The sequence below is a fragment of the Anguilla anguilla genome, chromosome 4 (genome assembly GCF_013347855.1).
Source record: "Anguilla anguilla isolate fAngAng1 chromosome 4, fAngAng1.pri, whole genome shotgun sequence".
Classification (NCBI taxonomy): Eukaryota; Metazoa; Chordata; class Actinopteri; order Anguilliformes; family Anguillidae; genus Anguilla; species Anguilla anguilla.
The window spans coordinates 32,365,862-32,393,471 of NC_049204.1; positions in this window are offsets into that span (position 1 = coordinate 32,365,862).

The window sequence follows — 27,610 nt, forward strand, 5'->3', positions numbered from 1 at the left end:
GATGCTGCGTGTTAGCTAACTTGCAATTTGACTTTTAACTTTTATGTTCATTATTTTTAACTTTCACAGTCTCTCATTCTGGAAAACATTGATTTTTCTCCAATTCTTTTTTATTTTGAAAGATTTACAACTGGCCTATGGATGGTTGTACAAGTAGAACACATTGTTCCTTCTACACAGTAAAGCAAATGCAATATACTGGCATAGAGAAAGAATGGCAAAATTAGGGTGTTTCTTATATGAAGCCTTTATCATAGATATCTTAGATCTTAACTATTCAAATTGTGAATATATATTTACCATATGTCTTAAATATATTTGTAAATCCTTGTAAAAATATTTTTCATCATAAATAAGGAACAAAAGTTTAAAATGTATGACAGTTAGAAAGCATATTGCTAAATCTGAATCATTGATTTAAATCTGTTGAAAAGCATAGTAATTAATCCTGTTGGTAGTGTGGCGGAGCGGAGAATGTGCAGACTGAGATGATTTGCCGGACTTTTGCACCACAGAGTGTTACAGTGCATGGATGGCTCACATTGCATCCTGCTTTGCACAGTCCGTTTACACATGTAATCTCATACGCTTATAGCAGGATATAGTTAGAGTGCATTACTGTAATCAATAATTCATTAAAAAATAAATAAATCGTCTGCTGCAAATATACAAATATCTATCAAAATAACTTGTTACACTTCTAAACCATCATGATTTAAATTATTAAATGAAGTTATTTAAACCATCAACATAAACCATTGTGTTTAAAAACAAAATCAATAAATTATTACAACTTGCTTTAGAGTTGCATCTATAAAATTGCCTATATACTCTATGTCACAGTTTACATTAACAGCATTCTATTTCCAAGTACCCTATGTAATCCATCACTGGTTTTAAGACAGATCTTTCAGATCTGACATCCAACGTGCGTGGAGTTACTCACTTACTGAGTTACAGAGTGTTTCCTGAGGTGAATACGGATTTATATGACAAGAAAAGATGAGCATGAGCTAACACTGTGTAACACTGCATTGTTACTGCTTCAGAAACATGGATCAAGGCTGAATAGCCAGTTACAAATTAAATCCCAAAGAATTTGATTGAAACACTGTGAACTTAGAAACCACGATAAATAGCAACAAAGCATTGGCATTGAGTTATTTTGAATAACTGAAGCATTATTCAGGGTAGATGTGCAACCATAACATCTACACTGCCCCCAAATCTTGACATCCAAATTGAATTTTAGTCAAACCTTGGTTCAGTGCTCAGTCAAGCAAACTCTATTTCATGCTCTGTTAGGTCCCAAGGAAGTTTCATGCAATGCCACGAGAGCATCTTAAATGTAAATGGGAAGCAGCAAACCAAAACAGGGAGATATGTTAATAGCTATCTGGTTACTGAGTAATCTGCTGTCATGGTGTTGGTTTTGTAGTGTTGCTTTATAATACACTTTGGATCAATTAAATGGTTTGCGGTTTCCTATAACAGATACCTTAATGTGCATCCAAGTTAGATTCCGTGTGTTAACTGTTATTGTTCAGAGACAATTGTTTTGATGAAAAGGTGCAATGGCGGCCATGTTTTTCATAGGCAAAGGAGTTGTAGGAAGCAGGTTCTGTCATGCATGTTAGGTAGTGTGCAGTCCTCCCGGAAGTTATTGAAGAGTCATGTCTGCTAAAAAAAAGCAAGAAGGACTATGTTTAACTACTCACTACAAAATAACCACTAATAATAAAATAACCAAATAATTCTCTAAATTATTTCCAGTGTAATCAAATGGGTTTAAGGGACTAACTGAAATTACATTTATGCATCAGAAATCCTAGCATAGACCAGAGACATGTTTAACTTGAAGGTCAAGGGAGGTTTTATCTGTCGATTTCTGGCCATGGTTGTTGATAAGTGCATCATTGGTCAAATACATAAAGCAATGACTGAAGCTGCTAGTGCAGAGGAGAGAAATAAGCATGGAGCTGATGAAGGAAGTTAGGTAGTAAGGTGCTTTGTGATTAAGTTATAAAAAAGATTTTGCATGAATCAGTTATAAGAAATTAATTTAGCAGAGATTGAATTATTAGCCGAGGGACTGTCTGAAAACAGTTTTCCAAAATGTATTGTTTATATGTATATATCAACAGCAACATTAAAACACAATGTCTACATCTTTCAAAAATGCAATCTGTGCACAGACAAATACTAATAGTGCAGGAATATATTTGTCCATTTTCAGTCTGAGAATTCAGTACTGGGAACATGTGCAACAATGACAATATTACCCTCAACTTTCCTGGTGTAAAATACAATATTTGTATGGAGAAAACTCATTGACAGGTGCTACATTTACACATTTCCTATGTGTATGCAAATATGTGTTGTTTGAGTATAACTGGAGTGTGGACTTTTGACAAATATATATGTATTTGTAAAATTTTAAATTAGGTTTTCAAGAAACATCTATTCTTTTGAGGTACTCATCTAGTCCTTTTTTATTTATTTAATGAATGCTATTTGCATTCTGTGCAAATGAGTAACTGCGAACACTTGTTTGCATATGCATTTTTGACACATCCTTTCCATTTCCTGGTTCTGCTAGCCAACTGAAGGTTAAGGTCCAGACTGTGGGTTTGAATGTTTCATTCAGAGATGAGAAATGCATTGTGAATACATGAGGCCTGGCAGTGAGTCCAGATAGAGGGTAAAATAAATGGTGAACAGGAGTCAGAAAAGCAAGGAGGAGGGACAAAAATCCCACACCCAGAACCAACAAACAGGTGTGGCTGTAGAGACTGTTTGAGGGAAATATCAATCAAAATTGCTTTTCAAATGGCTAACTTTCTTGTGGAGATCTATGTACTCTCATGTGGAGGCAAAAATTCTGGAATTTCCTCAAAAAAAACAAGTAATGTAGGTTTGGTTTTTTCCTCTTAAAAAACTCTAAACATCTTAGTATTTAATCAAGCAATGCAGTGAATTCTCTCTTTTGATGTCAACATGTAGGCTACTGGCTTACACAATGAGAGTGGATTGAGAATTCAAAAAAGGTCAAGTACATATCCTATTCAATAATGTGCGGATTACAGTTGTGATTACTTATTCTAAAAAAAAATAAAAAATAAAATCCTAAAAGGCATCTACAGGGCCATTCATCCAGCTGAAATATTCAACAGTTTTCTGCATGCAGAGCCGGAGTATATTGGAACATTTACCAATAAGAATTCAAATTCCTTTGCAAATGACTTTGTGGGGTGCTGACTGAGTAATGTTTAATAGGGGTAAGTCTGATGCATTACTTTTGTTAAATTTATAAGTATATAAGTGCACATGACAGGTTTTGCATAATGATTAGGGATTTGGAATACTATTTAGGCAGTCCCCACGAAATATACAACTGTGGAGACATTTTCATACCTTATCTAGCCAAGTGTGAAATGGCTTTGACTAAGTAAGGAGGATGAGCATTAATATTGATAAAAAAAAGGCCAGTGATCTCTGTGGAATGTGAATTCACAGTAAGAGACTGATTTATGTCACCTTCAACAAAGGTTAAAGAAAGAGAAATGGAGAACATGCACGGACACACACGCATGCACGCATTAATAAACAAACGCACAAACGTGCACACACACACCCACACACACAGACACATGCACATAGACGCACACACAGACACACACACACGTACATACACACACACACACACACACACACACTCAGACCCATGGCAAACAGACCCACGATTTGGCTGTACTATATCTGGAGGATAATTTTCTTGGGAATAACTCTAGACCAAAAGCAGAATTATGGCTTTGAAACATACAGAGGGCTTTTTCTTTGAGGGGTCTGCCAGAATTATTACGGCCAATTTTGTCAGTGTTCTCCGAAGCTCAGAAGAGACCACGACTGCCACAAAAGTATGTGTACACAATTATCCTGCAGAGACCTAGCCACTTGGAAGTTTCACAAACTTTGATACTTTGATGTACCAGCAATTCTGTGAGCCAATAATTGGAGTATTTCAAATACAAATAATGCTTGCTCTTTTTTTAACCCATTCCCATGACATCCATAAACAGACTGTTGCAAAGCACTCTTTTTAAAGCCTTGGTTTTTTCTTCTGTAGACATTCAATGCAAGCAAACAAATATTGTGACATCAGAATCACGATGGTCGTAAAAATGAATAAAAACAGATATAGACTGGCCTACTAAAATTTATGTTCTGTTTTACATTCATGCAGTAGGCATACAATACCCTCCATAATGTTTGGGACAAAGACATATTTTCTTTTTTATTTGGCTCTGTACTGTATTGTTAAATTGATTTAGCCATGTAGAAATTATTGCATTTTTGTACATAGCCCCCCTTTTCAGGGCACCTCAATGTTTGATACAAATGGCTTGGCAATTGTATTTGATTGTTCAGGTGTGTTCAATTGCTTCCTTAGTGCAGGTCTAAGAGATCTTTCAGTATCTAGTCTAGGCCTTTGATTGGCTTTTAGGTCTGTTATCGGCATTTGTCAACACGAGAGTTGACGAGAGTTGTAACAATGAAAATCAAGAAAACCATTATGAGGCTGGGAAATAGGAGAAGCCAGCCGAAGACGTTGGCCAAACTTTGGCCTTTCCTAAATTAACTGTTCGGAACATCATTGGAGTACAGATCCAAATCAAGAAAAATGTATGTCCCAAACATTGTAGAGGGCACTGTAATTGTAATGATGTTGAATTACTTGATTTTATTTGCATTGTAAAATTGGGTCAAATGTGGATTGCATAGGGTGATGTTTTAGGCAAGTGCTGATCCCTGGTTATGAACTGCCTTTGACAGTTTGACTTTGTTGTCACACCATTGTCAGTCACAAGCAAGCTTTGAGGTGCAATAAAGGTCATAAAGGATAAACTTTGTGCACCAGACTGTGAAAACACTGCCGCACACCTGCAGTAGCTAATGGCTCGTTGGTGCAATTCTGAGGTTTCCTTCTAGGACATCCTGATGTCATGTAATTTCTTATTGTTGAGCTATTCATATTTGTTTGGCATGTGGTAAGAGAATGACACTAACTAAATTAAAACAGCTCTTTAGCTCACAAATAACAAATGACAAAAACCTAATCAAACTGGATATTATTTAAATGCTTTAGTGCCTTTTTACCTGTGATGTTTTTTGTTTGATGTAATTTTTAAATCAGTTTTTAATTAGATCTTATTCATCGTAAACCTTACAGAGTGCGAGAAATCCATCTTTTTCCAACTGAATTCTGTTGATTTTTTAAAATCTGTACATGAAGGATCATCTTGCGTATTCCTGAGCCCTTCATTCAAATGCAGGTCACTCATGAATAATCTTCTTGTCAATCAAAGGGAGCTCAGTGCCCCAAAGATTATATCTGGTGAATTTCTGTTGTACTGTACCAGTAGTGGCAGGTCCATGTCTTTAAATAGCAGCTCCAGTAGAACTAGAGGTTGCTGGGCCTGCTGATTCGGAGCTAGGCACATGGTTGTTGTCAAGTGCAGAAATCAGCTGGAGAGCCGTCTTTCCCCTGGCCTGTGGAGCAGGGCTGATCTCCATCTGCATGAGTCCTACTGATGGATCAATCCACTTCCTGCTCGGATGGATTCATGTCACTTCACATATCGACCGGAGGGAATTCAGTCGTCTTGATTTGCCATATGCTCAACCGATATTAAATCAGTGAGCTGCATCTTTTGTGGTCACGGGGAGAGGGGAAATACTACAAGGGTTTTATATCAGGGCTCCATGGTCTTATTTGAATGATTCACTTTTCTTATTGAGTTTATGAATAAGAAATGGATGATTACTCAAATACAAGATAATGGCCCTGGTGACGAGTTTGATTTAGACAGCTAAAGGCAAAATCATTTTTCATCAGGGAGGATAGATTTTTTCACATTATTAGATTGCTGTGGTAAGGTGTGCTGTGTGTATGTTCTTATTCACAGACACCAGGATAACAAAGCTACACCTGTTACTTCAGATAAATTATACTGTATATATGTCAAAATTTAAGAAAAGACAGTACAGTTTTATTTCCTGTTTTCCTTTTAAAAATCTATTGTAATAGTTATTATAATAATAAACTACATAGTGAAATGTTCACTGTTACTTTAACTCTAACAGACTAATAGGGACCATACTTCAACATTTGATTCAGTGAGTCCAGTATGAACCACACATACTCTATCATAGTTGATATAACACTAGTATTTAATATTTAGACTAGTATTTCTAGACTGTAAACCAAAAAATACAACGAATGAACATTTTGATAATGCTGGCCTTTTAAAGGTTCTCGTGTCACTTCAGCACCTTATAAATGGCACATTTATAATGCAACTTGTATAAGTCAAACATGCTAAACCTTTCTGATGTATGAAGTTAACGTTTGGAATTAGTTACTATTATTTTTAAACCTGCCCATTCAGGGCGATGATTATTATTTTGCATGTTATTTTAAAGACTCTTGTGACTAAAATAAAAGAAAGAAAGAATGAATTAAATGCTTTTATCTTTAAGGCATATTAATAAACAAGGACCAAAACAATTGGTCTCAAGGATCTCTCTCTCTCTCTTTCTTTCTCTCCTGCCTCTCTTTTTCCCCACTATTCATCCACAGATAGACATGTTGGTGTTAATTACAGCATTAGGTGTATTACAGCATCAGATTTTTTATTGTAGAATATTTCTACTGACTGTTGAACATTGCTAATTATTGCAATTCTTTCTCAGTGAATAAGGTAGTTTTGCTGCATTTTTGAAGGTTAGATTAAATAACTATTAGTAATAATCTTAATAAATAATTAACATGCATTAATGTTTTTACCATTAATGAATTAAATTGTTGAGCCTGCCATTAGCATTAATTAATTGTTTTGCATTTCCTGTCTTAAAGTAAAAGCCATTCACCTCTTATACATTCCTCATGGATCCTCTTCAATGATTTGCTAATGCAGTGAAGGATTGGTGTATTTGGCTTCAGCGCATGCACCAAAGTCATTTATAAGGACCGTGTCTACTTTAGGACAGAGACTGCAATAATGTTAATAATTTTTTAATAATGTATAATGACCTTAATATGAAGTGTTATCATAATTTATTTGGCAGACATTCTGAGCCTCTGTGGGTATCACAGTGCCCTCTTGTGGTTGATAAATGTACATTAAGTCATGACTGTGGCCTGCACACCTTGACCTTGTGAATACATCTGTCTTTTGTTGGATTGCTATGGCTAGGGTCTCTGTATTATCGAAAGCCAACAACCACCTACAGTGTGTGTGTGTGTGTGTGTGTGTGTGTGTGTGCATGCTTGTGTGTTACAATGTTTATTCACATGGGCCACTTTCCAATGAGTATTTATTTACCATTGAATTTAGGAACGTGCTTATGTAGTGCCACCACAAGGAGCTTATCTCAAATATACACATGCATAATGGCCCAAGCAAAAAAAAACAAAAAAAAACAAAGTATTTGATTTTGACTATTTATTTTCAATTATGTATCAGCAAGTCTAAAGGTTCAACTGTTTATCAGAATGCCAATATTTTGTCCATGTGCAGTATCTCCCCAAGTAGCATAGAACAAGGTTTAAAAATGAATTAAAAATGTTCTCACATATAATCGCGAACTAGTGTAAGCCAGAAAAATCAGCCAGCTGGGATGTGAGCCAATTCCATCTTCTCTCTGTCAGGTAATGCCCAGTTGAGTACCATTTAAATATAAAAAACAAGCATACATTGGCTGATACCAAAATATTTGTTGTCATTTAGATGATAAGAAGTCACAAATTGTCTTTAAAAAGTAATATTGTTATCAAATATTGCCATATCCTTGCTTCTCATTGATACATAGAATTAAAATGTGGCAAGGGAAAGAAAATAATTTTCACGTGAAGATGTTGATTTGGGTTTTTTGTGCCACTCTCTTTTGTGAGTTTCAGTTCCCCATTTATTCAAATATGTTGTTGAAGTTTTTACAAATAGTGTTGGCCTGCCAAGCTCCCGGCAAGAAACAATTTGCAATACTGATGTAATCAAGCCCCTGAGGTGACCATATCCTAGTCACATTTGGCATATTTTGCCATGTCAGAACGACCTCTTCCAACTCTAGGATCCACTTTAACTAAATCACTTTAATCACAAGCAATTTAATACAATCTATTGAAAGGTTCTGCTGCCTAGGAACAAGGCAGCAAAATATCAGTATGTAAAATAGGAAATAACACTGATACAAAAAACTAAAATGTTGTTTCTTGAATTAAAAGTTTATTGAAAAGTTTAACTTGAACACAGACTTTAGAATACATCTATGTAGAATTACAATGTAAATTTATTCTTCTCATATGGGAAACCATTACTCTCCACAGAGGGAAGTAAATTGCTACAAAATCATTAAACACAAATTAGACTTAGATAAATGTACTTTTTTTGGTTATGTTTTTACATTCATAAAATAATAAAACAAGTTACTTTTTTTTTTTTTTTGTGATTGTCCCACCCCACTCCACCCCGACCCTTGCCCTAACAGAAATTTGTTCATTCTTTGACTAGCTTATCAGACTTGACACAGTGCTAGATCAATAGGAAGCAGGATAAATCGTGATCTTAAATGGACTGAATGGTCTGTCCTCATCATTAAAGCTTCCTATGTTTCATGTGTTTCATGAAATATTCTGTGGATGACCTAAATATTTAACTACAATTAGATACATCACCTTTAATTGAACTGTATGTGTCACGTTTAGCCCATCTGTCTGTATTTCACAGGGTAGATTGAAAATGTCTCAAGAGTATTCATACTCCATTATGTTAGAATAATATCTACGCAGCTGCCATGTGCACATATTGTCTTTGTGGGGAACCACCGCACAAGCGATTTTGCTATTAATTTAAACATCTCGTGAAATGATTGGAGATAATGCACAATATTTCATTATTATTTTGCTATTATTTATGTTACGATTACTATTAATAAAAATGATAAGATCACTGTCACTCAAATTGGAGGCACAACGTAACACTTGCTGGCCTTGACAAAGGAATTTCAACTTCTCCAAAAAATGTCCCTATTGCTAACTTCCAAAAGATGGCTTAAATACAGAATTGTCAGAACACATGAGTAACTTCACGGTGCATATGGAACAAGCAATACTCAAGCACTTACAATAAGGAGTCCTGTAAGGTGCTGTTATTGAAGAGCAGGGTTTTGTTATTAGCTTGTGGGATGACTAATCCTCGAATGTCTATTCTGCTGATACATACTGACATCAGGGCTCTGATGCCATTGTGTATGGAGCCAGACCTGCAACCAGAAAGCTGTAGGTTTGATTGTTATTGTGCCCTTGAGGAAGGCATTTGGCCATAAATGGCATGAGAAAATGAATGATAAATTTTATAAAAAATTATGAGCTATCTAAAGTGTCTTGGACAAAGAAATATATCAATACAAATGTAATATAGACGTACTGTAAAAATAGAGAAACAGCATATCCAGCCTCTAATCCACACCAGATGAGAACAGAGCATGTATCATGTTTCCAGCCACGAAGCAATGCTATCTTGCTACACTGTCAGGCAGTGTTGTCAGATCAAAGGCTTCATCAGAAGGCACGCTGTCACGATGAGCCGTACAATACGGGTGAGGGGTAGCAAGGGAGCGTGCCTCAAATGTGCAGTGACGGTCCCATTCAGTCAGACACTGCAGCAGAACATATGTAATGTGACCAACAGGTTTACATGAACTGTGCTTAACTCCTTTCGGGTGAAACATAAAGGGTGGCAGGTGATGAGGGGGGAGGGGTGGCATTGCAAGGATAATGCATCTGAAATGCAACTGTCCTAACTAGTCAGAGGGTTTGTTTCCCCTTCTCTTTGCTCTCTGAATGCCATACATATGTCTTTTATGCACAAAGTCTTCCTGCAGGGCTCCCATGTTCCATGTTCATGTGCTCTGCTCCCGTCCCCCATCGTCTATAGTTCCCCGAACTCACTTTCGCTCTCCTTCTTGTCCATAGCTGTCCCCCTGTCTCCCAGCAGCAGCTGTGTCCCCAATGCCACAGAATTTCTGAATCTCTCCCACGCTCCCCTCCACAATGCCCACCCCCCACCCCATCCTGCACATCCATCGCCATTCTCCTGCCTACCTATGGCAACCTCACAGATAGAAATAGCCTCATCACTTCATCAGGCTCTGAGCTGAATGTCATTTCTGCCAGCAGAAAGGTCATCAGCACTCAAGTGGAACCCCTCACATTATAGCAATTATCAATGACACAGTATGTGTGTGTGTGTCTGTGTGTGTGTGTGTGTCTATGTATACATAAAGGAAAAACCAACGTAAAGTCTTAGTAAGGTATTGGGGCACCAAGAGCCACCAGAACAGCTTCAATGCACCTTGGCATAGATTCTACTAATCTCTGGAACTCTACTGGATGGATGGAATATCTTCCAAAAGTTATTCCCTCATTTGTTGTTTTGATGATGGTGGTGGAAAACGTTGTCTAACGCATCAGTTCAAAATCTCCCATGGGTGTTCAAGTGGGTTGAGATCTGATGACTGTGAAGGCCATAGAAAATGATTCACAACATTTTCATATTCATCACCATTCATTGACCCCTCGTGCCCTGAGAATGGGAGCATTGTCATCCCAGAAGAGACCACACCCATCAGGATAGAAATGTTTCATCATAGGATTAAGGTGACCATTCAGAATAACTTTGTATTTATTTGCAGTAACCCTTCCCTCTAAGAGGACAGGTGGACCCAAACAGCATGGCAGACCCACCGGACCCCCTCACTATTGGGATCAAGCATTCAGGCCTGTACCATTCTCTTACTGTTAGCCATACATACACTCGCCCACTTGTCGTGAATATGATGAAGGATGACTCATCTGACCGTATCACTTTTTTCCACATCTCTGTAGATCAGTGCCTATGGATTTTGCACTACTGAGCTCTCAAATGTGCTTTTGTCTTTATGTTGAGGGGTTTATGCACTGCAACCCTACTATAATATCCCTCTCTATGTAGTTGTTGATGGACTGTTCTTGCTGACACAGTCTGATCATGTCCTGCATTGCCATTCTCAGCCACCTGAGAAGAGATGCTCTTCTGTTTTTCCTTACATATCGTGCTAATGCACGAGCATCACAATAATCGATTTCAGCCACAATTTCCGACCCTATTTACTGATGCCTTTCCCCTTGATATAAATGCAGATTTCACTTTATTCACTGTTCCTATTGAAAGTCTAACAGTTGAGCAGTCTTTGTGACTGAAGCTCCTGCCATCTGTGCTCCAATGATGAACCCTCTCAAAGTCACTTAGATCTTGCCATCTTGATCCAAAATCAATGTCAATTGGGCCTGATCAGCATTTTTAAGCATGTCACAGAGCATGATAGGATGTTAATTGCTTAATTTTGCCATGCAGTACACCTGTACGGAAGCATCTGCATTCATTATGTTTCTCCACTCATTTATTCAGGTTTTTCCTTTAGTTTGTGCATGTGTGTAAATATATATATATATACGTGTACGTGTCTGTGTTGGTGTGTGTCTGTGTGTGTGTATGTATATATATATATATATATATATATATATATATATATATATAGAGAGAGAGAGAGAGAGAGAGAGAGAGTGAAGGGGGGGGGCTTGGGTCTGGCTTCAATACTTGGGCAGAACATGACACATTCAAAGATAAGTGATGGACATGATTCGCAAATCACAAATGGCTTCAGAAACTGCCTTTAAGTTTAATCGTACCTTTTTAGAGTCATAGCCTGGTTTATGCAGTTTTTTTACGTGTATACAATTTAATATCAGCTGCCATCCTGTCTCACATTAGCCTGACAAGCTGATAATCATTGTGAAAAATAATGTCATTTGCATTTAAACAGCAGGCTAATGTGGTACTTATGTGTCTTATCTGTTTCTTATGCAACTGATTCACTGGGGGCTTTATTTGCCTATGGGAGCTCCACATCATTATTTGAGTTGGATCCTTGAATCAAAGGGCAAGGCAGAGAGGCAGATGAGGAATCTGCCTATCAGGCGTGTGTGTGGAAGGGACTACAATCTCCATAAGTGAACAGCCAAGGAAAACATACATGCATTTGGAACCCTACAGTTGTTAAAACGATAGAAGGTGATGCTATAAAAATTCAGGAGCATAACTGCTCACATGCAGTAGGCCCAGGTCACAGATGATTAAATGTAGGCGATGGAAATGAAACTATTGTACTTTTCCTGCCTCTGAGCAGCAGAGAAAATGCTTTATGTGTTATTACCAGAATATAAATAATTTTAATCACATCAAATACATTTTCAGCCCAAAAAAAGCATGTCACATTATGCAGGTTACAGTATTTTGCACATCTGTAATTTGTAAAATCTGCCTGATGCCACATTATTGATATTAAAATGATGGGAGGCTACAAAACTGTAACCAGCATGTTTCACAAACCCTAAACAGACACTATACAAAAGCAATACTCTCTGCTTTCCAGCTTTCTTTTCTGCATCCAAGTTCAGTGTATTTAAATGAGGTCAGAGGACACAAGACTGAGGGTCTTTGATCATTGTAATTATTACAGTGGGAAGTCTCAGAAAGTGCTGTATAGTCATGGGTTTCAAGCAAGTGGTATTGAATCACGACACACCAATCGATAGAAGAGCAAATGGATTTCACATGTGGGGTGGTGACACTTCAGCCAGGAGGTGGTTACCGTCAGCACTCTGACAAGCCAAATTACACGAAAATGTCACCGGGTCCATGGAGATCGGCTTTACGCGTGATTCAATGCACAACAGAGGAATACAGTTATTGCCCCCATTAAATTAGAATTCTAATTTGTGATTTGAGTCAGTGGGAATGACATGTTATTTAGAGTGCACTAGTGTAGTGTAATTCGCTCTCCGTTGTTTTACATCTCAAACAGCATTTTCAGAATTTTCCACGAATAGATGGCACCACTGGCATACCTAAGGAATGAATGAATTAATGAATAAATAAATAAAACTGATACATTAAATTCTTGAAATGAAGAATTCTCTTCAAGGTTTCCTGTGCAGCCAATGCAGCCAATGTCATGGGAAGGGAGAACAGAAAATTGTGCTTTCGACCAACAGAGGACAGGCTCAATGGATTGACGTGGCTATTAGAACATAGGAACTTTGAGATGATTGCTCAGGTGGTACTAGACAGTTTCCATTATTATTATTCTTTTTCTGTAATTAATTACATTTTTTACCATTTCAATGGAATTAAATAGAGCGATAGTTCTGTAAACCTCAGTACACCGCAAAAAGAACAAACACGATGGCATGTATTGATGGAAAATATGTCCATGTTTTCATTTATAACAAACTGAGTCATAAACACCAGTCAGGACTGAAATAAATGTTTACCTGTACACAATGTACACAGGTGGCATTGAAAAAATGGGAGGCAGGGGAATGGCAGCAATTTGCGAGCTTTGAACAAACTTTACAAGATGTATTCCTCAAACAAAAGCATGTGCTTTTTTTTCTTTTTTGGTGTAACATTCTAAAAACAAAATGGCAAATGTTGCTTTAGACACATATGAGCTTGCCCGTTGGGTTTTTCCTGAAATTAACCGAGGAACAGGATAGAAGAAGTAATTTTTCCTTTATGACAACAGAAAAAAATCTCATGTTTTCTGTCCTTTGGCAGGTGCTCATTCGTAGGCACTCCATTTTCCTCATTGTTGTTCTCTTCTCACAGAGAAGAACTGAGAGGGCAGACATCTTGCATCTTTGTTGATTGCTTCACATAAACAAGGCCATAGTGCACAAGACAACCTGATGATGAGACGCTTTCACAATCGCCCTGACATTACCACAGATAAAGCGCAATCACCTAAGGCAGCATTTTACACAGCGTGTACCATCAAGAACTGCTGATTACAGCCCAGATAGTGCCATGTGTCATGTTCTTCTTTTTCAGCATAACCACTTTGCATCCCATAATGCATTTCACTCTGTTCTCAGCTAACATGCAACCCCTGAAACGAGGAAAGACATTTTGGTATTTTTGAGAATGTTGACATAAGAAGTTTGCATTTCTTTAGCTTGCCAGAAATTCAGACTTAGAGAGAAAATATTTATGCTAATTGGCAGCATTCAGGACAATGTTTCTTGATTATGGCCCTGGCAAACATCTTTCTTCATTAACTTCCGTAGATATTTGGAATACACTGCATTCTGAAATAGATTGGATGATATGAAATATGTATAAAATTGCTGGGCATGTCATTTGTATCTGAAGCGAGAATGCTACGGTCCATGGGCTAGACAATTATAGATAGTCACTGTTAATATGAAGTATAAGTTCAACAAGAAAAACATATAAATTGTAAGCTTCACTTTGAAATGTGTTCAGAGCAATAAATGCTTTGTATATTTGTTGGCTTTTGCATCAGCTATTTGTATTACTGTGGTGTTACTAGTAACCTCATACAGTAAATATGTCATACACGTTTTGTTTACTGAGATTTGTCTCACACTAAGTAAGACCTGGGCAAACAATACGACTGAGCAATTTTTCTTAGTCAGCAGAAGATATATGAAGCAGTTGGGTGGATTTTCCTCCTGAAACATTAGTTTTTCTCTGTAGTGATATTGCGAATGAAAAGAAAAAAAGAAATCTGGGATATAAGCTAGTTTAAAACCAGAATAGTTCAAAACAATACAATAAGGAATTATGTCGGCATAGTATACCTTGTGAACATGATCAAATATATGCCGCAAAAATATATATATTCATTTTCTGTTAATCATATTGGAAATTCTCTAGTATGGAAAATGAATATGTGTTAACAATTACTTCTCAGGAGGATGTCTGCCTGTCCCTCTATCTTTGCCTTCAGCCATTCTAACCTTGATGTAATTGAGCTGGAATTACTGGAATGACTTTGCGATTTCCAGAAATGAGTACTATTGTCATGTAATAAGACTATATTCAGGTTTATATATATATTTATTTTTTTTTTTTAATGAAAAAAGCATATGTATTTTCCTGAGAAAATATTGGTTGACAGACCTGTGTTCCCATTGCCTGCAACCCGATCATTTATTACCTCAACAGTCTTTGTGAAGTTGGGAAGAGAATAAATCTGTCTTCAAAGGTCACCTTGTAGCTTTACAGGCAATGTTGAGTACAGCTTTGAGTTATGCACTGATTCCGGGGTCATTCACAATTGTAAACTTTTCTTTGATCCAAGAATGTCTGCCTCAGTTGCTTTAATTGGATTTCACAACGGAAAAGAAGTCAAGAAAATCGATATGTCCATATCAACATAAAAGGCATAATAACACATTGAATTTTGAATCTTCTGATGGCTTTGAATGGTGTATGAAAAACACTTGCTGTTTGAGGTGCTTAATGTCTACCTCTCTCCAAAGGAAAACGACTTTAGAACATTGAAATGAACGGAACATTTTGTGACTTAAAATGTACAGCTGTGCAAGCAGAGGCAAGGATTGCCAGTAACATGTTTGGAGGTGTTCACCATTTATTCACACAAGCTCAAAATGATAACTGCCCCCCCCCCCCCTCCCCCCAAGGCCTGGCAATTCATTTTTGTCCCCTAGTCTCTGGCCTTAATCTCAAGTGCCATATATTCTACTAAACTGAAATATGTTGATCTGTGTAAAGAAAATAACGTTTTTATCATCCAAGATGCTTGTATTATGTCAAAAGTCTCAGGAAGATATGAAACATTAAGCAAAGATGAGTGCATTTCCTTAATGCATTAGCTCAAATTTAAGTGGCTGCTTTTCTCTTTATTCATTCTCAGTCCTTGTATCTGGCAGCATATCATTAGCTATACTTTCCCCTACAAAATAAGAAAAAAAAAAACATTAAAGACACTAAAAAAAGGAGATCAATCAAATCTTTACCTAAGAGCATGACATCAATCTGACTATTATACTTAAAAGGACAGAATTCTCTGAAAATCCCAGATATGATTTACATTGTTGGATGCCTGGTTTGAATACTAGACTAGTGTGTATGAGAGGGACCGTATGTTTGTTAATAACGGGTTTGGTCGGCACCCATGCCACCCGCTACCCATCTCATGTCAAAACCGCTGAAACTAAGCAGGGGTGGGCTCGATTATTTCTTGGGCAGAATACCCCATTGGAAAACTAAGGTGCTGCTAGTGGTGTTAGTGGTGTTAGTGGACCAGTAGAGGTTCAATAAAATGTATCAATGACCTAGATTTGGTCATGATCTGATTACAAATAAATGCATTTTGTTCTTGGTTTTAGTTTAGTTTAGTGTAGGTAACAGCAAGACTTGCCAGGACTTGTGTGTGGGGAACTAACATGCAATGCAAAGTTAAAAACAACCTTTGATTGAATCCAGGCCAATGTTCATGGCCTCGGGGAAGCACACCAGGGGAAAGAGTAAGGTTGATGAAGGCCCTACCTGTGGAGTGTATATATAGGAGCCTATGGTAGCTCAACACATACAGTATCTAAATTGGAGCTCCATACAATACAGTGCTGCAGTCAGGACAGTACATGTACTGCCCGAGGCTAACTGAAACTGACACGTGCAATGTGGCATCATCAAAGCTAGAAGCTCTCACCCTGTGTCACTCAATGCACATTGGTTTAGGACAGATGGGGCTGTATTTCACGTGACAATGGAGCAGCGCGAGCAGCACGCGATAGAAGATTTCTTATGCCACCTTCATCGCAAAACAATTTGTATCATCTTAATTCCCTGCGCTAGCAGATTGAGAATAAATTTCATTGCGAAGCTTTGTGAGTGAAAGTGAATAACTTTTCCTCTGTGGACTGTACGCTGAGAGCAACCGGTAATAAACTGATTCACGGCATCGCGTACTTCCTCAGTCAGTTACGTTGCATATCATGTTTGCAGCTATTTCAGAGAGTCAGTTGAAAGGTGGCTTGGAAGGCTTGCATAAATTATGTTTTACAGTGTTATATTTATGGAGGTGCAACTGGATTGTGCTAGTGATATTTTTCCAGTAGCATAACGGAGCAGCGACAAACCTCAGAAAGACCTCTTCTCTGGCAACACATTGCTCTCAATAAAGACAGAAATGTAAGGGAGCTCATTACGACCCTTATTGTCCGTAACTGTACCAGAATGGAAAGTTCGCAGAAAAGCAGAGGATGGATTGCACTCATTGCCTTACCTGAGAGTGTCTTCCATCATACTTAAGCCTGGCCACAATAAATTATTGCCTTGCTTTTTTTTGTAATTGAAATAACTGACCGAAAATGCTGACAGTAGCACAGAAGAATACAGGACTTGCTTCTATGTAAGTGACTTGGCACACCAAGTCTGCAAAAGGCTTCTCAATAATAAATTGATTTTAAATCTTTTTTGGTTGTTCTAAGCTAAACTGAATTCATTTTTCTTGGACATAAGGAACAGAAAATGATAGATTTCATCTGCAAATTCGGCAAGTTGACAATTTAATACAGTTTAATGCACTGATAATTAATTTAACATGTATAATAAAATGTAACAAGCTGTGTGAAAATCATTTTCCTGACTAATCTTGCAAAATCGTTTTACTTTACCGCTTTGCCTCACATTGCAGGTGCTAATGATTAGCTATTGCACATGCACGCACACACACACACGCGCACACACACAACCAGACAAACACAAGCAAGTATAAGCGGAAAGTGCAGGAGAAGTTTCTTTTTTTCCCCCCAACCTGAGAGTTCTTTAATATGCAGATGACTGTGACCTGCAGTGCAGGTCTGACTTTCCCTCCATCTGTTACAGCCACAGCCGTAGTCTCTGAGGGGCTAACGGCGGGTGACCCCCGAAGCGACCCGGCCCAGATCCATGTCCTGTCAAGTTTGCTCCTCCTCAGCCTCCATATGCTGCACTCGTCGACCAGATAAGTGCAAATATAGTGTAAATAGAATAGGGCTAATCCAACTGCATTAACATTTGATTGTCACAAATGACCAGATGGAAGCCAACACGGTGCCTGCTAAAGGAAGAGAAAGGCCTGAAACTCTTTGTATGATCTGATTGTCATAGTGGTTCACATTTGACATTTTGCAAAGGGCATTTTTAAAAAGAAACTGTAAAATATAAATCTACTAATTTAAAATTAAATGAAATATCCTCAGGACATCAGTATCTTATACACATTACTGCATTCATGACATTCTATCAATAAATGTTCTGACAAGCTAACAAGTGTACACATCTTATCTAAGTGTGAACTGCTACCCTGCATTCAGTAGTCAGGGGCCTTTGTTCACTGTGCATCATGTGGCAGCTATTTCACAGATGACATGAGGCTGAACCCAGATCTTGATGCTAGTAGTGTCCTTGAGTGGCAGTGAGGACTTGACAAAGGAAACTCTCAGTAATAGATTCGAGTAAGATTTTTCACAAACATATCAAGTCATTGTTCATTTTATTGCTTTGTTTTCTTTTGCATCTTTACGTACTGCAGATTGTATATTTATTTACTTGCCTCTGTTAGATGTAGCCTACATTTAAGTATGTCAGCATTAAGTCTTGAGCTACAGCTCAGATGTGTATGCAGTCTCACAGTTTTTAAAGATCAGATGGAAGAAATAAAGCTTTTTTATTGCAACAATATAGGTATACAAACACTACAAACATATGACCAAAAGTATCTGGGTACCCCTTGATCTGGGGCTGTTTTTCATGGTTTTGGCTAGGCCCCTTAGTTCCAGTGAATGCAAATGCTACAGCATACAATCACATTCTTGACGATTCTGTGCTTCCCCCACAGTTTGGGAAAAGCCCTTTTCAGCATGACAATGCCCACAGATGCACAGAAGTCCATATAGAAATGGAACGATGTGGAAGAACTTGACTGGCCTGCACAGATCCCTGGCCTCAACCCCATTCAACACCTTTGGGATCAATTGAAAAGCCAACTGCGAGCCAGCCATTGTCGCCAAATCTGTGTCTGACCCACTAATGCTCTTCTGGTTGAATGGAAGCAAATCCCTGTTCCAACATCTTGTGTAAAGCCTTCCCAGAGCGGAGGTTATTATAGCAGCAAAACAAATATGAACTCAATATTAATGGCCATAATGTTGGGTGAGATGTTGGATGTCAGGTTTCCACATACCTTTGACCATGTAGTCTATAAACATTGAAGGTAATCTGACAATTACACATTAAGGTTAAAGATTAAAAAATGGAACAAAAAGAAACTAACAAAGCGGTTGTGTTTGAGCAAGTCTAGGCCTACTTGAGTGCTAGTTTATCATGGAACAGGCAGGTATCTACAGTATGTTGCAGCAAAGTAAGATAGGGATGATACACTGATCACAGCCTATGCATGCATGAGCCTTTTTGACTGGCTGGCTGCTTTTCAGAACACTATCTAACTATCAATTAAGAATAAATATCAATTAAGCAAAATACAAAAGGCTTGAGCAGAAGCAAATATGCATATTGGTATGATTGAGCAGCGCATTATTCATTTGCTTTGTGTTCCCTCCCCCTCCCTCTGATCCCTTCCAAAATGGTCAATTCATTGCTTCCTTTTTTTCACTCTACTGTCTTTATATCAATGTGCCATTTTACAATGAAATAACACCAACAAGAAGTATCAGCCATACAGAGCAGCCTGCATTCTGTTTTTTAATATATTTTCTTTTTATCTCTGACTCTGACCACAACTGCTGGGGCTTGGCTTCCAGATACGGATCCGACTCTGATTATAATGTGGTCAGCTTAGGCCTATTGTGGTGCAGGTCAATTATTAAAGAGAGATTTGACTCTCAGCACAAGAGCAATTTCTGATTCCAGTCCAAGGACAATCATGGAGGACTAACTATGTATTGTGCTTGTATCATTTATAATTTTGCTGTGGTATTCTTTCCAGTTAAGAACATTTAGGAAAACTGCATACATATGAGTGATTGTGGAGATGTAAACAATGTATTGCTGCCAACATAGACTGCACAAAATTACTGCAGTAGACTACCAAGTGTATCATAGGCTGAATCAGCCTCCTAACTACTGTGTCCTCAATGCTTAAAAATGTGTAAAAAAATGTATGCACTAAACAGTATGCTTAGTAGACAGCACACATTTTTTTACGCAATGGGCAGTATGCGGGTCATATTAATAGGACAAAAATGGTTGTATACTTCCTGCAAAATGCTCCTGAATATACTTGTGAAATCCCAGAAATAAGTATATCATCTGGAGATTTTCTGCATTAACACCAGACAGACCATACTTTTTACTTCCTATTACCGCCAGCCCTTATGCCCAGCATTTCAGCATTGATTTTGGTACCCACAGGAACCTCATTTCATATAGATTATGCAACAAATGTTGCAAAACTTTTTTCTTGAAATAAAGTATGTGACCGAATTGATTCCAACATTTTTCATTCTAAAATATAGTGATTTTATCAGATAGGCTAAGGGAAAAAAAAAATATCAAGGCATATGACAGGCACAGTGAGAAAAGCATTTAAATGTGCAAGACAATAAAAAACACAAAATGGGACAAGTAGTTAATGAAATACAGAGCACAATATTTTTCAATAAGTAATTTCATCTGTCATAATGAATTAATTAGGCTATGCTCCTCCCTTCCCCTGATTCCCCTATTTGGAGTGCACTTCTACACATTCAATGTCTCTCTCCTCTTACTCATCAAATCCACAGCTTTGGTGTTTTATTAGTAAAACTAGGTGCCTGCCTGAAAAAGTTATAAGCAATCTGGTTACTATTTTACTATTTATGGTCACTGTTGTTCAAGAACACCTACTAGCTTATTAATTTAGCAATAAATGTAGCTATTCCAGTGCAAATATTAATCTAATCTTTATTATCCCCGAGGGGCAATTTGTTGCAGAGCCAGCAGTAAATACAAACATCAACAACAAGCAACACACACTAATCAACAATTATACATTTTATATATTTGGGGATAGGCCTATTTATATTATAATCTGGTCAACATGCTGTGTGATCAAAGATGGCCTTCTGCACACTGCTATTGTACAAAAAGCAGTTATTTGAGCATTTGTGGCCTTTCTGTCAGCTTGAACAAGCTTTGCCCATTCTCCTCTGACCTCTCTCATTAACAAAGTATTTTCAGCCACAGAACTGCTGCTCACTGGATGTTTTTTTGCACCATTCTCTGTAAGCTCTAGTGACTGTATTGTATTTATTTCCAAAAGTACTCTATAGTCTCAAAATGGAAGAAAAACTAAACTTCATATACCTAGCCCCATTACCCTACAATTCAGGATATACAGTATCAAACCCACAGCCCCCAACATCGATAGCTATCAAATGCAATTTAACGGGCTGATATATTGACCAGCCTTGGTATGCAATTTTAGAAGATTATAGCAGAGCTGTCAACTTGACTGCACAATGACCAAGCCCCAAACCTGACCTGGAGTTACCACACCACTGCAGGTTTAACAAACGTGTCCTACTGCCCTCACAAAAACCCACTCATTCAGATAAAGCTGCACCTGACCTTCCCCACATGCACTCATTAGCCAAACCATTACTTTTAGCTAATGCATAAATCTCTCTGAAGACTGGTAGCCTTGCATCATACAGAATACCAGAAATGATTTACGCTTACTTTACTTTACTGTGGAGTGAGAAACACAGTTACTGGGATTATTAAGTCCTTAACCTGGACAAGGGAATGCTTTAAAAAGTGGATGGATAAAGGGGTACAGTTAAGTATTTTTTTGTCAGGAGAGATGTGATGTATGTCTGCTTGAACACAGCAGGGAAACAGCTGGGGGTAGGGTGGGTATTGCTGCAGTAAGACATGAAGGGGAGTACACCAAAAGAGACTGACTGAAAGAAGGGAGAGAGGAGAGGACAGTCAGGGAGCAGACGGCAGTTTGTGAGCACAGAGAAGACCGTGAAGGCAGAGAAGTTTCTAAGGAATTTTTTTTCAACAAAGAATGCAATGGAGTAGGCGGGAGAGAGGGAGGTTAAAAAGGAGAAGGTAGACAGCAATTTGCATAGGTTAGTGACTCGATATATTAACATTTTCAGCATAATTGACAGGGGCTGAGAAGCTGAAAAATGACTTTGGGGTTGCATGGCACAGTCGTAATGCACAATTGCTTTTCTACAGGCGAAGGGAGGCAAAAAAATCCCTTTTTTCCCCCCTCTTCCCTCTGAGTTGAAAGAAGTGAAAATACCATTAACACATTGTTTAAGAATCATCCTGACAAACACCTGAAGTGGAAATGGGTACACAGATGAAAAATAAGCTTTTCATTAACACGATGCCCCCTCATTTTCAAACTTCTGAAGGGTGAAAATAATGATTTCCTGTTTTATAAGCACGTTTTTTTTTCTTCTTTTCTCTGTCCTGTCTGGGTTCTTTCCAGAAAGCACAGGAGCGGTGGGCGAAGGTTATAACAAGTCAGTTTAGAGCGTGATGCACACAATCAAAAATGCACTGCAGAAGACATCTGCCATGTTGTCGCGAATGACAGCACTGTAAAATCAGATAAATAATTAGCTCTCCCAGTCTCTGTCTCTCCTTTGTAGTGTAAAACAGGTAAGTGCTAGCGATATGATTAATTTAGAATGTCAGTAAATAAAGCTTCCACAGAGTCTACAGAGAAATCATGCAGACAGCCAGGAGAATTAAATGGCTTCTTAAACTGCATCCCATTCCTTACTTGTTCCCCTGCAGTTTCTAACTTATACACAATGCTCCAAGAGTAAAATAAAGTTTAGCCGCTTAAAATCCAGGCAACCAGTTTCAAAACATTTGCTAAAACTGCAGTGTATTAGTTGCATTTAAAATGTGTTTGAAATATTTAGGATTCCTATACTGACTGCACAGTACTGTAGCAACAGAAAGATGTGTGTATATGTGGGGGGGTGGGGTGGGGGGGGGGGGAGTGTTGCAGAGTGCACTTTAAATGCCTTACTTTCAATACTGCAGACACACTGTATTTATCTTGGAGGAATCTGTACAGCAAGGGAAGATTACATTTTGGCCCCTTTGAAATAATGTGATTAATAATAAAGCCAGGCAAGCTTTGCACTTCATAAACTCATTCCTGATTGCAGTTGCGGTTGGAATGTGCTCTAAGATACTTTTTGGCTTTTAAAATGCATGGGAAAATCAAGAATCAAGGCCCCTTGTGGACAAAATCCAATTATATTCCCTGGGTTGTTGATTTATTTTGAATTAATTTTAATTAGAAATGAAAAATCAAAATGTAAAAATATAGTGAATTGCTTGCAGCATATTAATGCAAGCAGTTAATAAGAGAAAAGAACACATGATAATTGATAATTATGATAATTACGATCATAAGAAAAACCTTCACAGAACAGTGGGTCCTTTTGCAAACGAGTCTGCTGAAACAACTCTGCGTGCTAACGGCATCGCTGACAATTTAGTTTTCTCTGCCACAGGACAGCTGAATTTAATATTACACGCTCATTATATTAATGCTTGGGCTTGGCATGGCTCAGTCATTAAGTTTGTTAGACAGAAGCCTGTGGGAACAGTCAAGCTGATCTCTCACGGTTGCCGTGAAGAGACATCTTGCACATAGCATGTATAAAATGAAAAGGCACGGCAATGCAAAGACAACATTGTGCCTGGCAGGTGTTGGAAGACATTGGGGTCCAGCAGAAAGGCACTTAATGTCTGCCTCAATCAGCCTGCATGGGCCAGATTCTGGAGCCACCTCAGCAAGTGGTGAATCTCGTTGTCCCCACATATAGGAGTAGACAGGCCCTCACCGAAAAACATCAATAAAATATGATTAATTAAAACTCTGAACCATAACAGGGAGCTGCCATAACTGTTCCCGGGGTAATTTGAAAAGGAATTCCTATGTCACGCAAAACTGACCATCGGCAGGATGTGAAGAACTGGCCTTTCCTTTGCTTTCCTCTAGTCTGTCTATTTCTAGTCTGTTCTCACTGCGATGGACAGCTGAATCCCCATTGCGTCTTGGCGCCTGGTACATCGATGTACTGGAATTCAGCAGCAGCCCGTTACAGCAGGAAAGAGCCGTGCCAGAAGGGGCCTCTCACCGACCGCGTCGCTCCTTCCTGTGGGGTCGTTCACATCAAGGCTCCGTTATTGTCCTCGTACATGGCCCTGGTCAACCTTTCTTTATTGCTGCTTCATCATCGCAATCCCTCCCAGGGTTTTCCTCCAATCTCAGGCTATCTTCCCAGGGCGCAACAGGCAATGACTTAAAGTGTTTAGGCCATTTCCTCCAAATGGGCAGCAGTAAAGTTTCTAATGTCTGCAGCCGTTCCTTCATATGGACGTTTTTATTTCTTCGCTCTCTAATAAAGATCAGTAATCACGCCACCGTTCCCCTCACATTCAGCATTACGTATTAATGGTACAGTTTAAATAATGTATGTATGCTTTGTGCCACTTAATTGAAAACCTCAATTATAGCAGCATCGACAGACCCTCACAACAGCAATCTATTTTCTCCCCCTCCGTACAACAACAATATTATCGGCGCGTTTGTATCCTTGACGGCTATGAAAACCCAGTAAATTGCGCTGTATTGTCTTGTCATCTTGATGGCTTTTGTGCGCGTGCACTTTTTTCCCCCTGCCAGAGATTAATTGCTCTGACGCTGCCTGCTGACAACAGCGTTTATGAGGGGGAGAGCAAAGAGAATAGAAGGACTATGAAACCTGTATTTCAGGTGCAGGAGCTTTACGTCCTTTTCCCCCTATACAGCAACAGAGCTGTGGATTGGTTGTTTGCGTTCGGGTCAGACGCCCTCCGAAGAGTCCATGTCCATGGCTCCGATGTTCAGCATTCCGGGAGGATTAAAAAGGGGATTGGATTACGCTCACTCATGTGACCTGTCAGCTGATCAACACTCACATATCCCACCGGCAGTGGCAGATGATGGAGTGTGATCTGTTCCAGCCGTCTACCCAGTCATTTCATCTCGCATCGTCAGTCAAAGCCATCAAGCAGTCCAAGTGTAGGATGTCCAAACATTGTGAATATTTTGTATATATTGAGTTTACTGCAAGGAATATAATTTCTGATTTCTCCAGTGTAAATTCAGCGGGATTAACATAAGGGATGTAAATTAAACATAACAACACTACATTACTGGCATTTAGCAGATGGTCTTATCCAGAGTGACTTACGTTTTTGCATTTTTATGAAGCATCCATTTATACAGCAGGGTATGTACTGAAGCAATACTGGATAAGTACTTTGCCTTAACCACTGTACTGCACAATTTCCACGGATAATGGCTAATACTAAGACAGTGAAAGCTATATTCATATAGAGACTTTTATTTTAGACCTTGAGGCCTGACACAAGGTAGTGTTTGAGTTGAGAATTTACTACTATCAGTCTTGGGGGTGGTCTTGCTCTTAATGTGGATTACTTTCTAACTTGGACTTGGCTTTTGTGTCTCTTGGGGAATTAAGTTATGCTGTGCAGCTGTGGTATGGGCACTCATTTGATGCACTCCCCCATATACCAGTGGCTACAATAACTCTACTGGTCTAACAGACTACAGGAGACAGCTAGCACCAACTCATGGGTGTCACATTAAGGATGTCTGTAGGCTGTGGGAGTAACTAATTCACCTAAAAATTGTATCACCTAATTCATTACCTATAGAAAGGGTTAAACACCACAAACACCTGAAAACATCGGTTGTGTGCCACCATGGTCACTGTCAGCTGATGACATAAAGGCAGAAATCTGTGACTACGATGTCCAGCCATTGCAAAGGTGATTGCCTTTATGAATGAGCCCGCTTACCCTCCATTATTGAACAGGCAGCACACTTGAGTATCATTGATTTCCTGGCTGTACAAGATGGAAAGACACTTGGAATTAGTTCTCCTTGACTTCTTTCGCAGCTATGCATCACTGACTAAAAGAAACAATACACTGTTTTCAGGGCCTATCCATTCAAGATAACCTAATTGAAAACTGACACAGTGATTCCTGCTGGTAGTGCAAACCATTCTAAACCGGTGATTGTTTCTGAAAACTTGTGTAATGTGCCACAGTCCAAATCCAAACAAAGCACAACGAGGAACTTATCTTTGGAAGGCCGTCCCCAGCAGCCTTGGGGGAGTGGCCTGTGCCCATGCCTTTGAGTTCACCTTTTGAGAGAGTTATCTAGTCACAATTCAGATGGAATATACACAAAAGACAGCTAACAGAATTTTGATAAATAGATTTTTCAAGGTGAATCATTTATCAGTCTTCTACAATGAAAGTCCATTCCCTTGCAAATAATTAAGAAGTGAATCTGTGCAAGAATAGGTTCCTTTCTCCATTAAATGAATTCTCTCTCATTCGATTTCTCGCTGCTGACAGGAGAAAAGAATAATGATGGAACACAGTCATAGGAAGCTAGAAAGCTGTTACAAAGGAAAACATGCTAATAATTCTTCCACATGTACCAATATATCCGTTTTCCAAGTATAGGTAATTGCATTATTAAAGTATCCGAGCTGTTCTACATCCATCACAGTCTAGCTTTGGCTGAAGTCAGCATCTCAGTAGCTATCTGAATCAATCTCTGCAGTTGATCCTACAAGAAAGACCTGGTGCCTCATTTATAAATGTTCTTGGACTTTAACGTGAACGTAATCTTGAGATCATTTTCCTAGTTGTGCTAAGGCTTGATTTATAAAAATAACTGAAGTCATAAAACATGAAAAAAGTTGCTTACGTTTGTCTAAAGTGACATATCTCCATCTTTGGCTTCTGTGACATACACCATATCTCAAATGAAGGTTAATTTGAACCTATGTGAAAACGTTCTTTACAAGTCTTGCCAATCCCACCAATAAAATCAATTTTCCTCCAAATAAGGTGGCAATTTTGCATTATGTTGCAAATATTTCTTGCATTCTTCATAGCTAAAATTGGTTATCAATTAAATGTTATTTTTAAAAGGCGCACATAAAGCGCACTTCGGGTATTCATGTGCAGCCCTCAAACATCCAGTGCTTCCACATAACCAGCAGGTAATTAACTAACATCAAGTGTAATCCTTACATAGAGATATAATCATATCCATGTCAAAGTGGCATTTGATAAATGACTACTTAGTCATGGTATTCTGCATGAGCTACAATTTAAGATATATTTTCATTGTAAGACCATTTTTTTATATAATTTAAAAGGAAACTATAAATATTTTTTTTAATTGTGTTTGTAATGATCAGTAGTACCCTTAGAATAAAAACACATTAACAGTAACACAAAGAAAACACTGCATGGCCAAAAGTATGTGAACACCCATTTTAATTATTGGGTTTGGTTACTACAGCCACACCCATTGCTAAAAGGTGCATACAATCAAGAATACTGCCATCAAAGGTATCTGGACACCCCTTTGTCTGAGGCTGTTTGTCATAGCTTGTGCTAGGCCCCTTAGTCCCAGTGATGGCTACTTAATGCCACAGCATACAATCACATTCTAGATTATTGTGTACTTCCCCAACAGTTTATGGAAGGTGATTTCCTGCTTCAGCATGACAATGCACCCAGGCACACAGCGAGATGGTCCATATAGAAATGGTTTT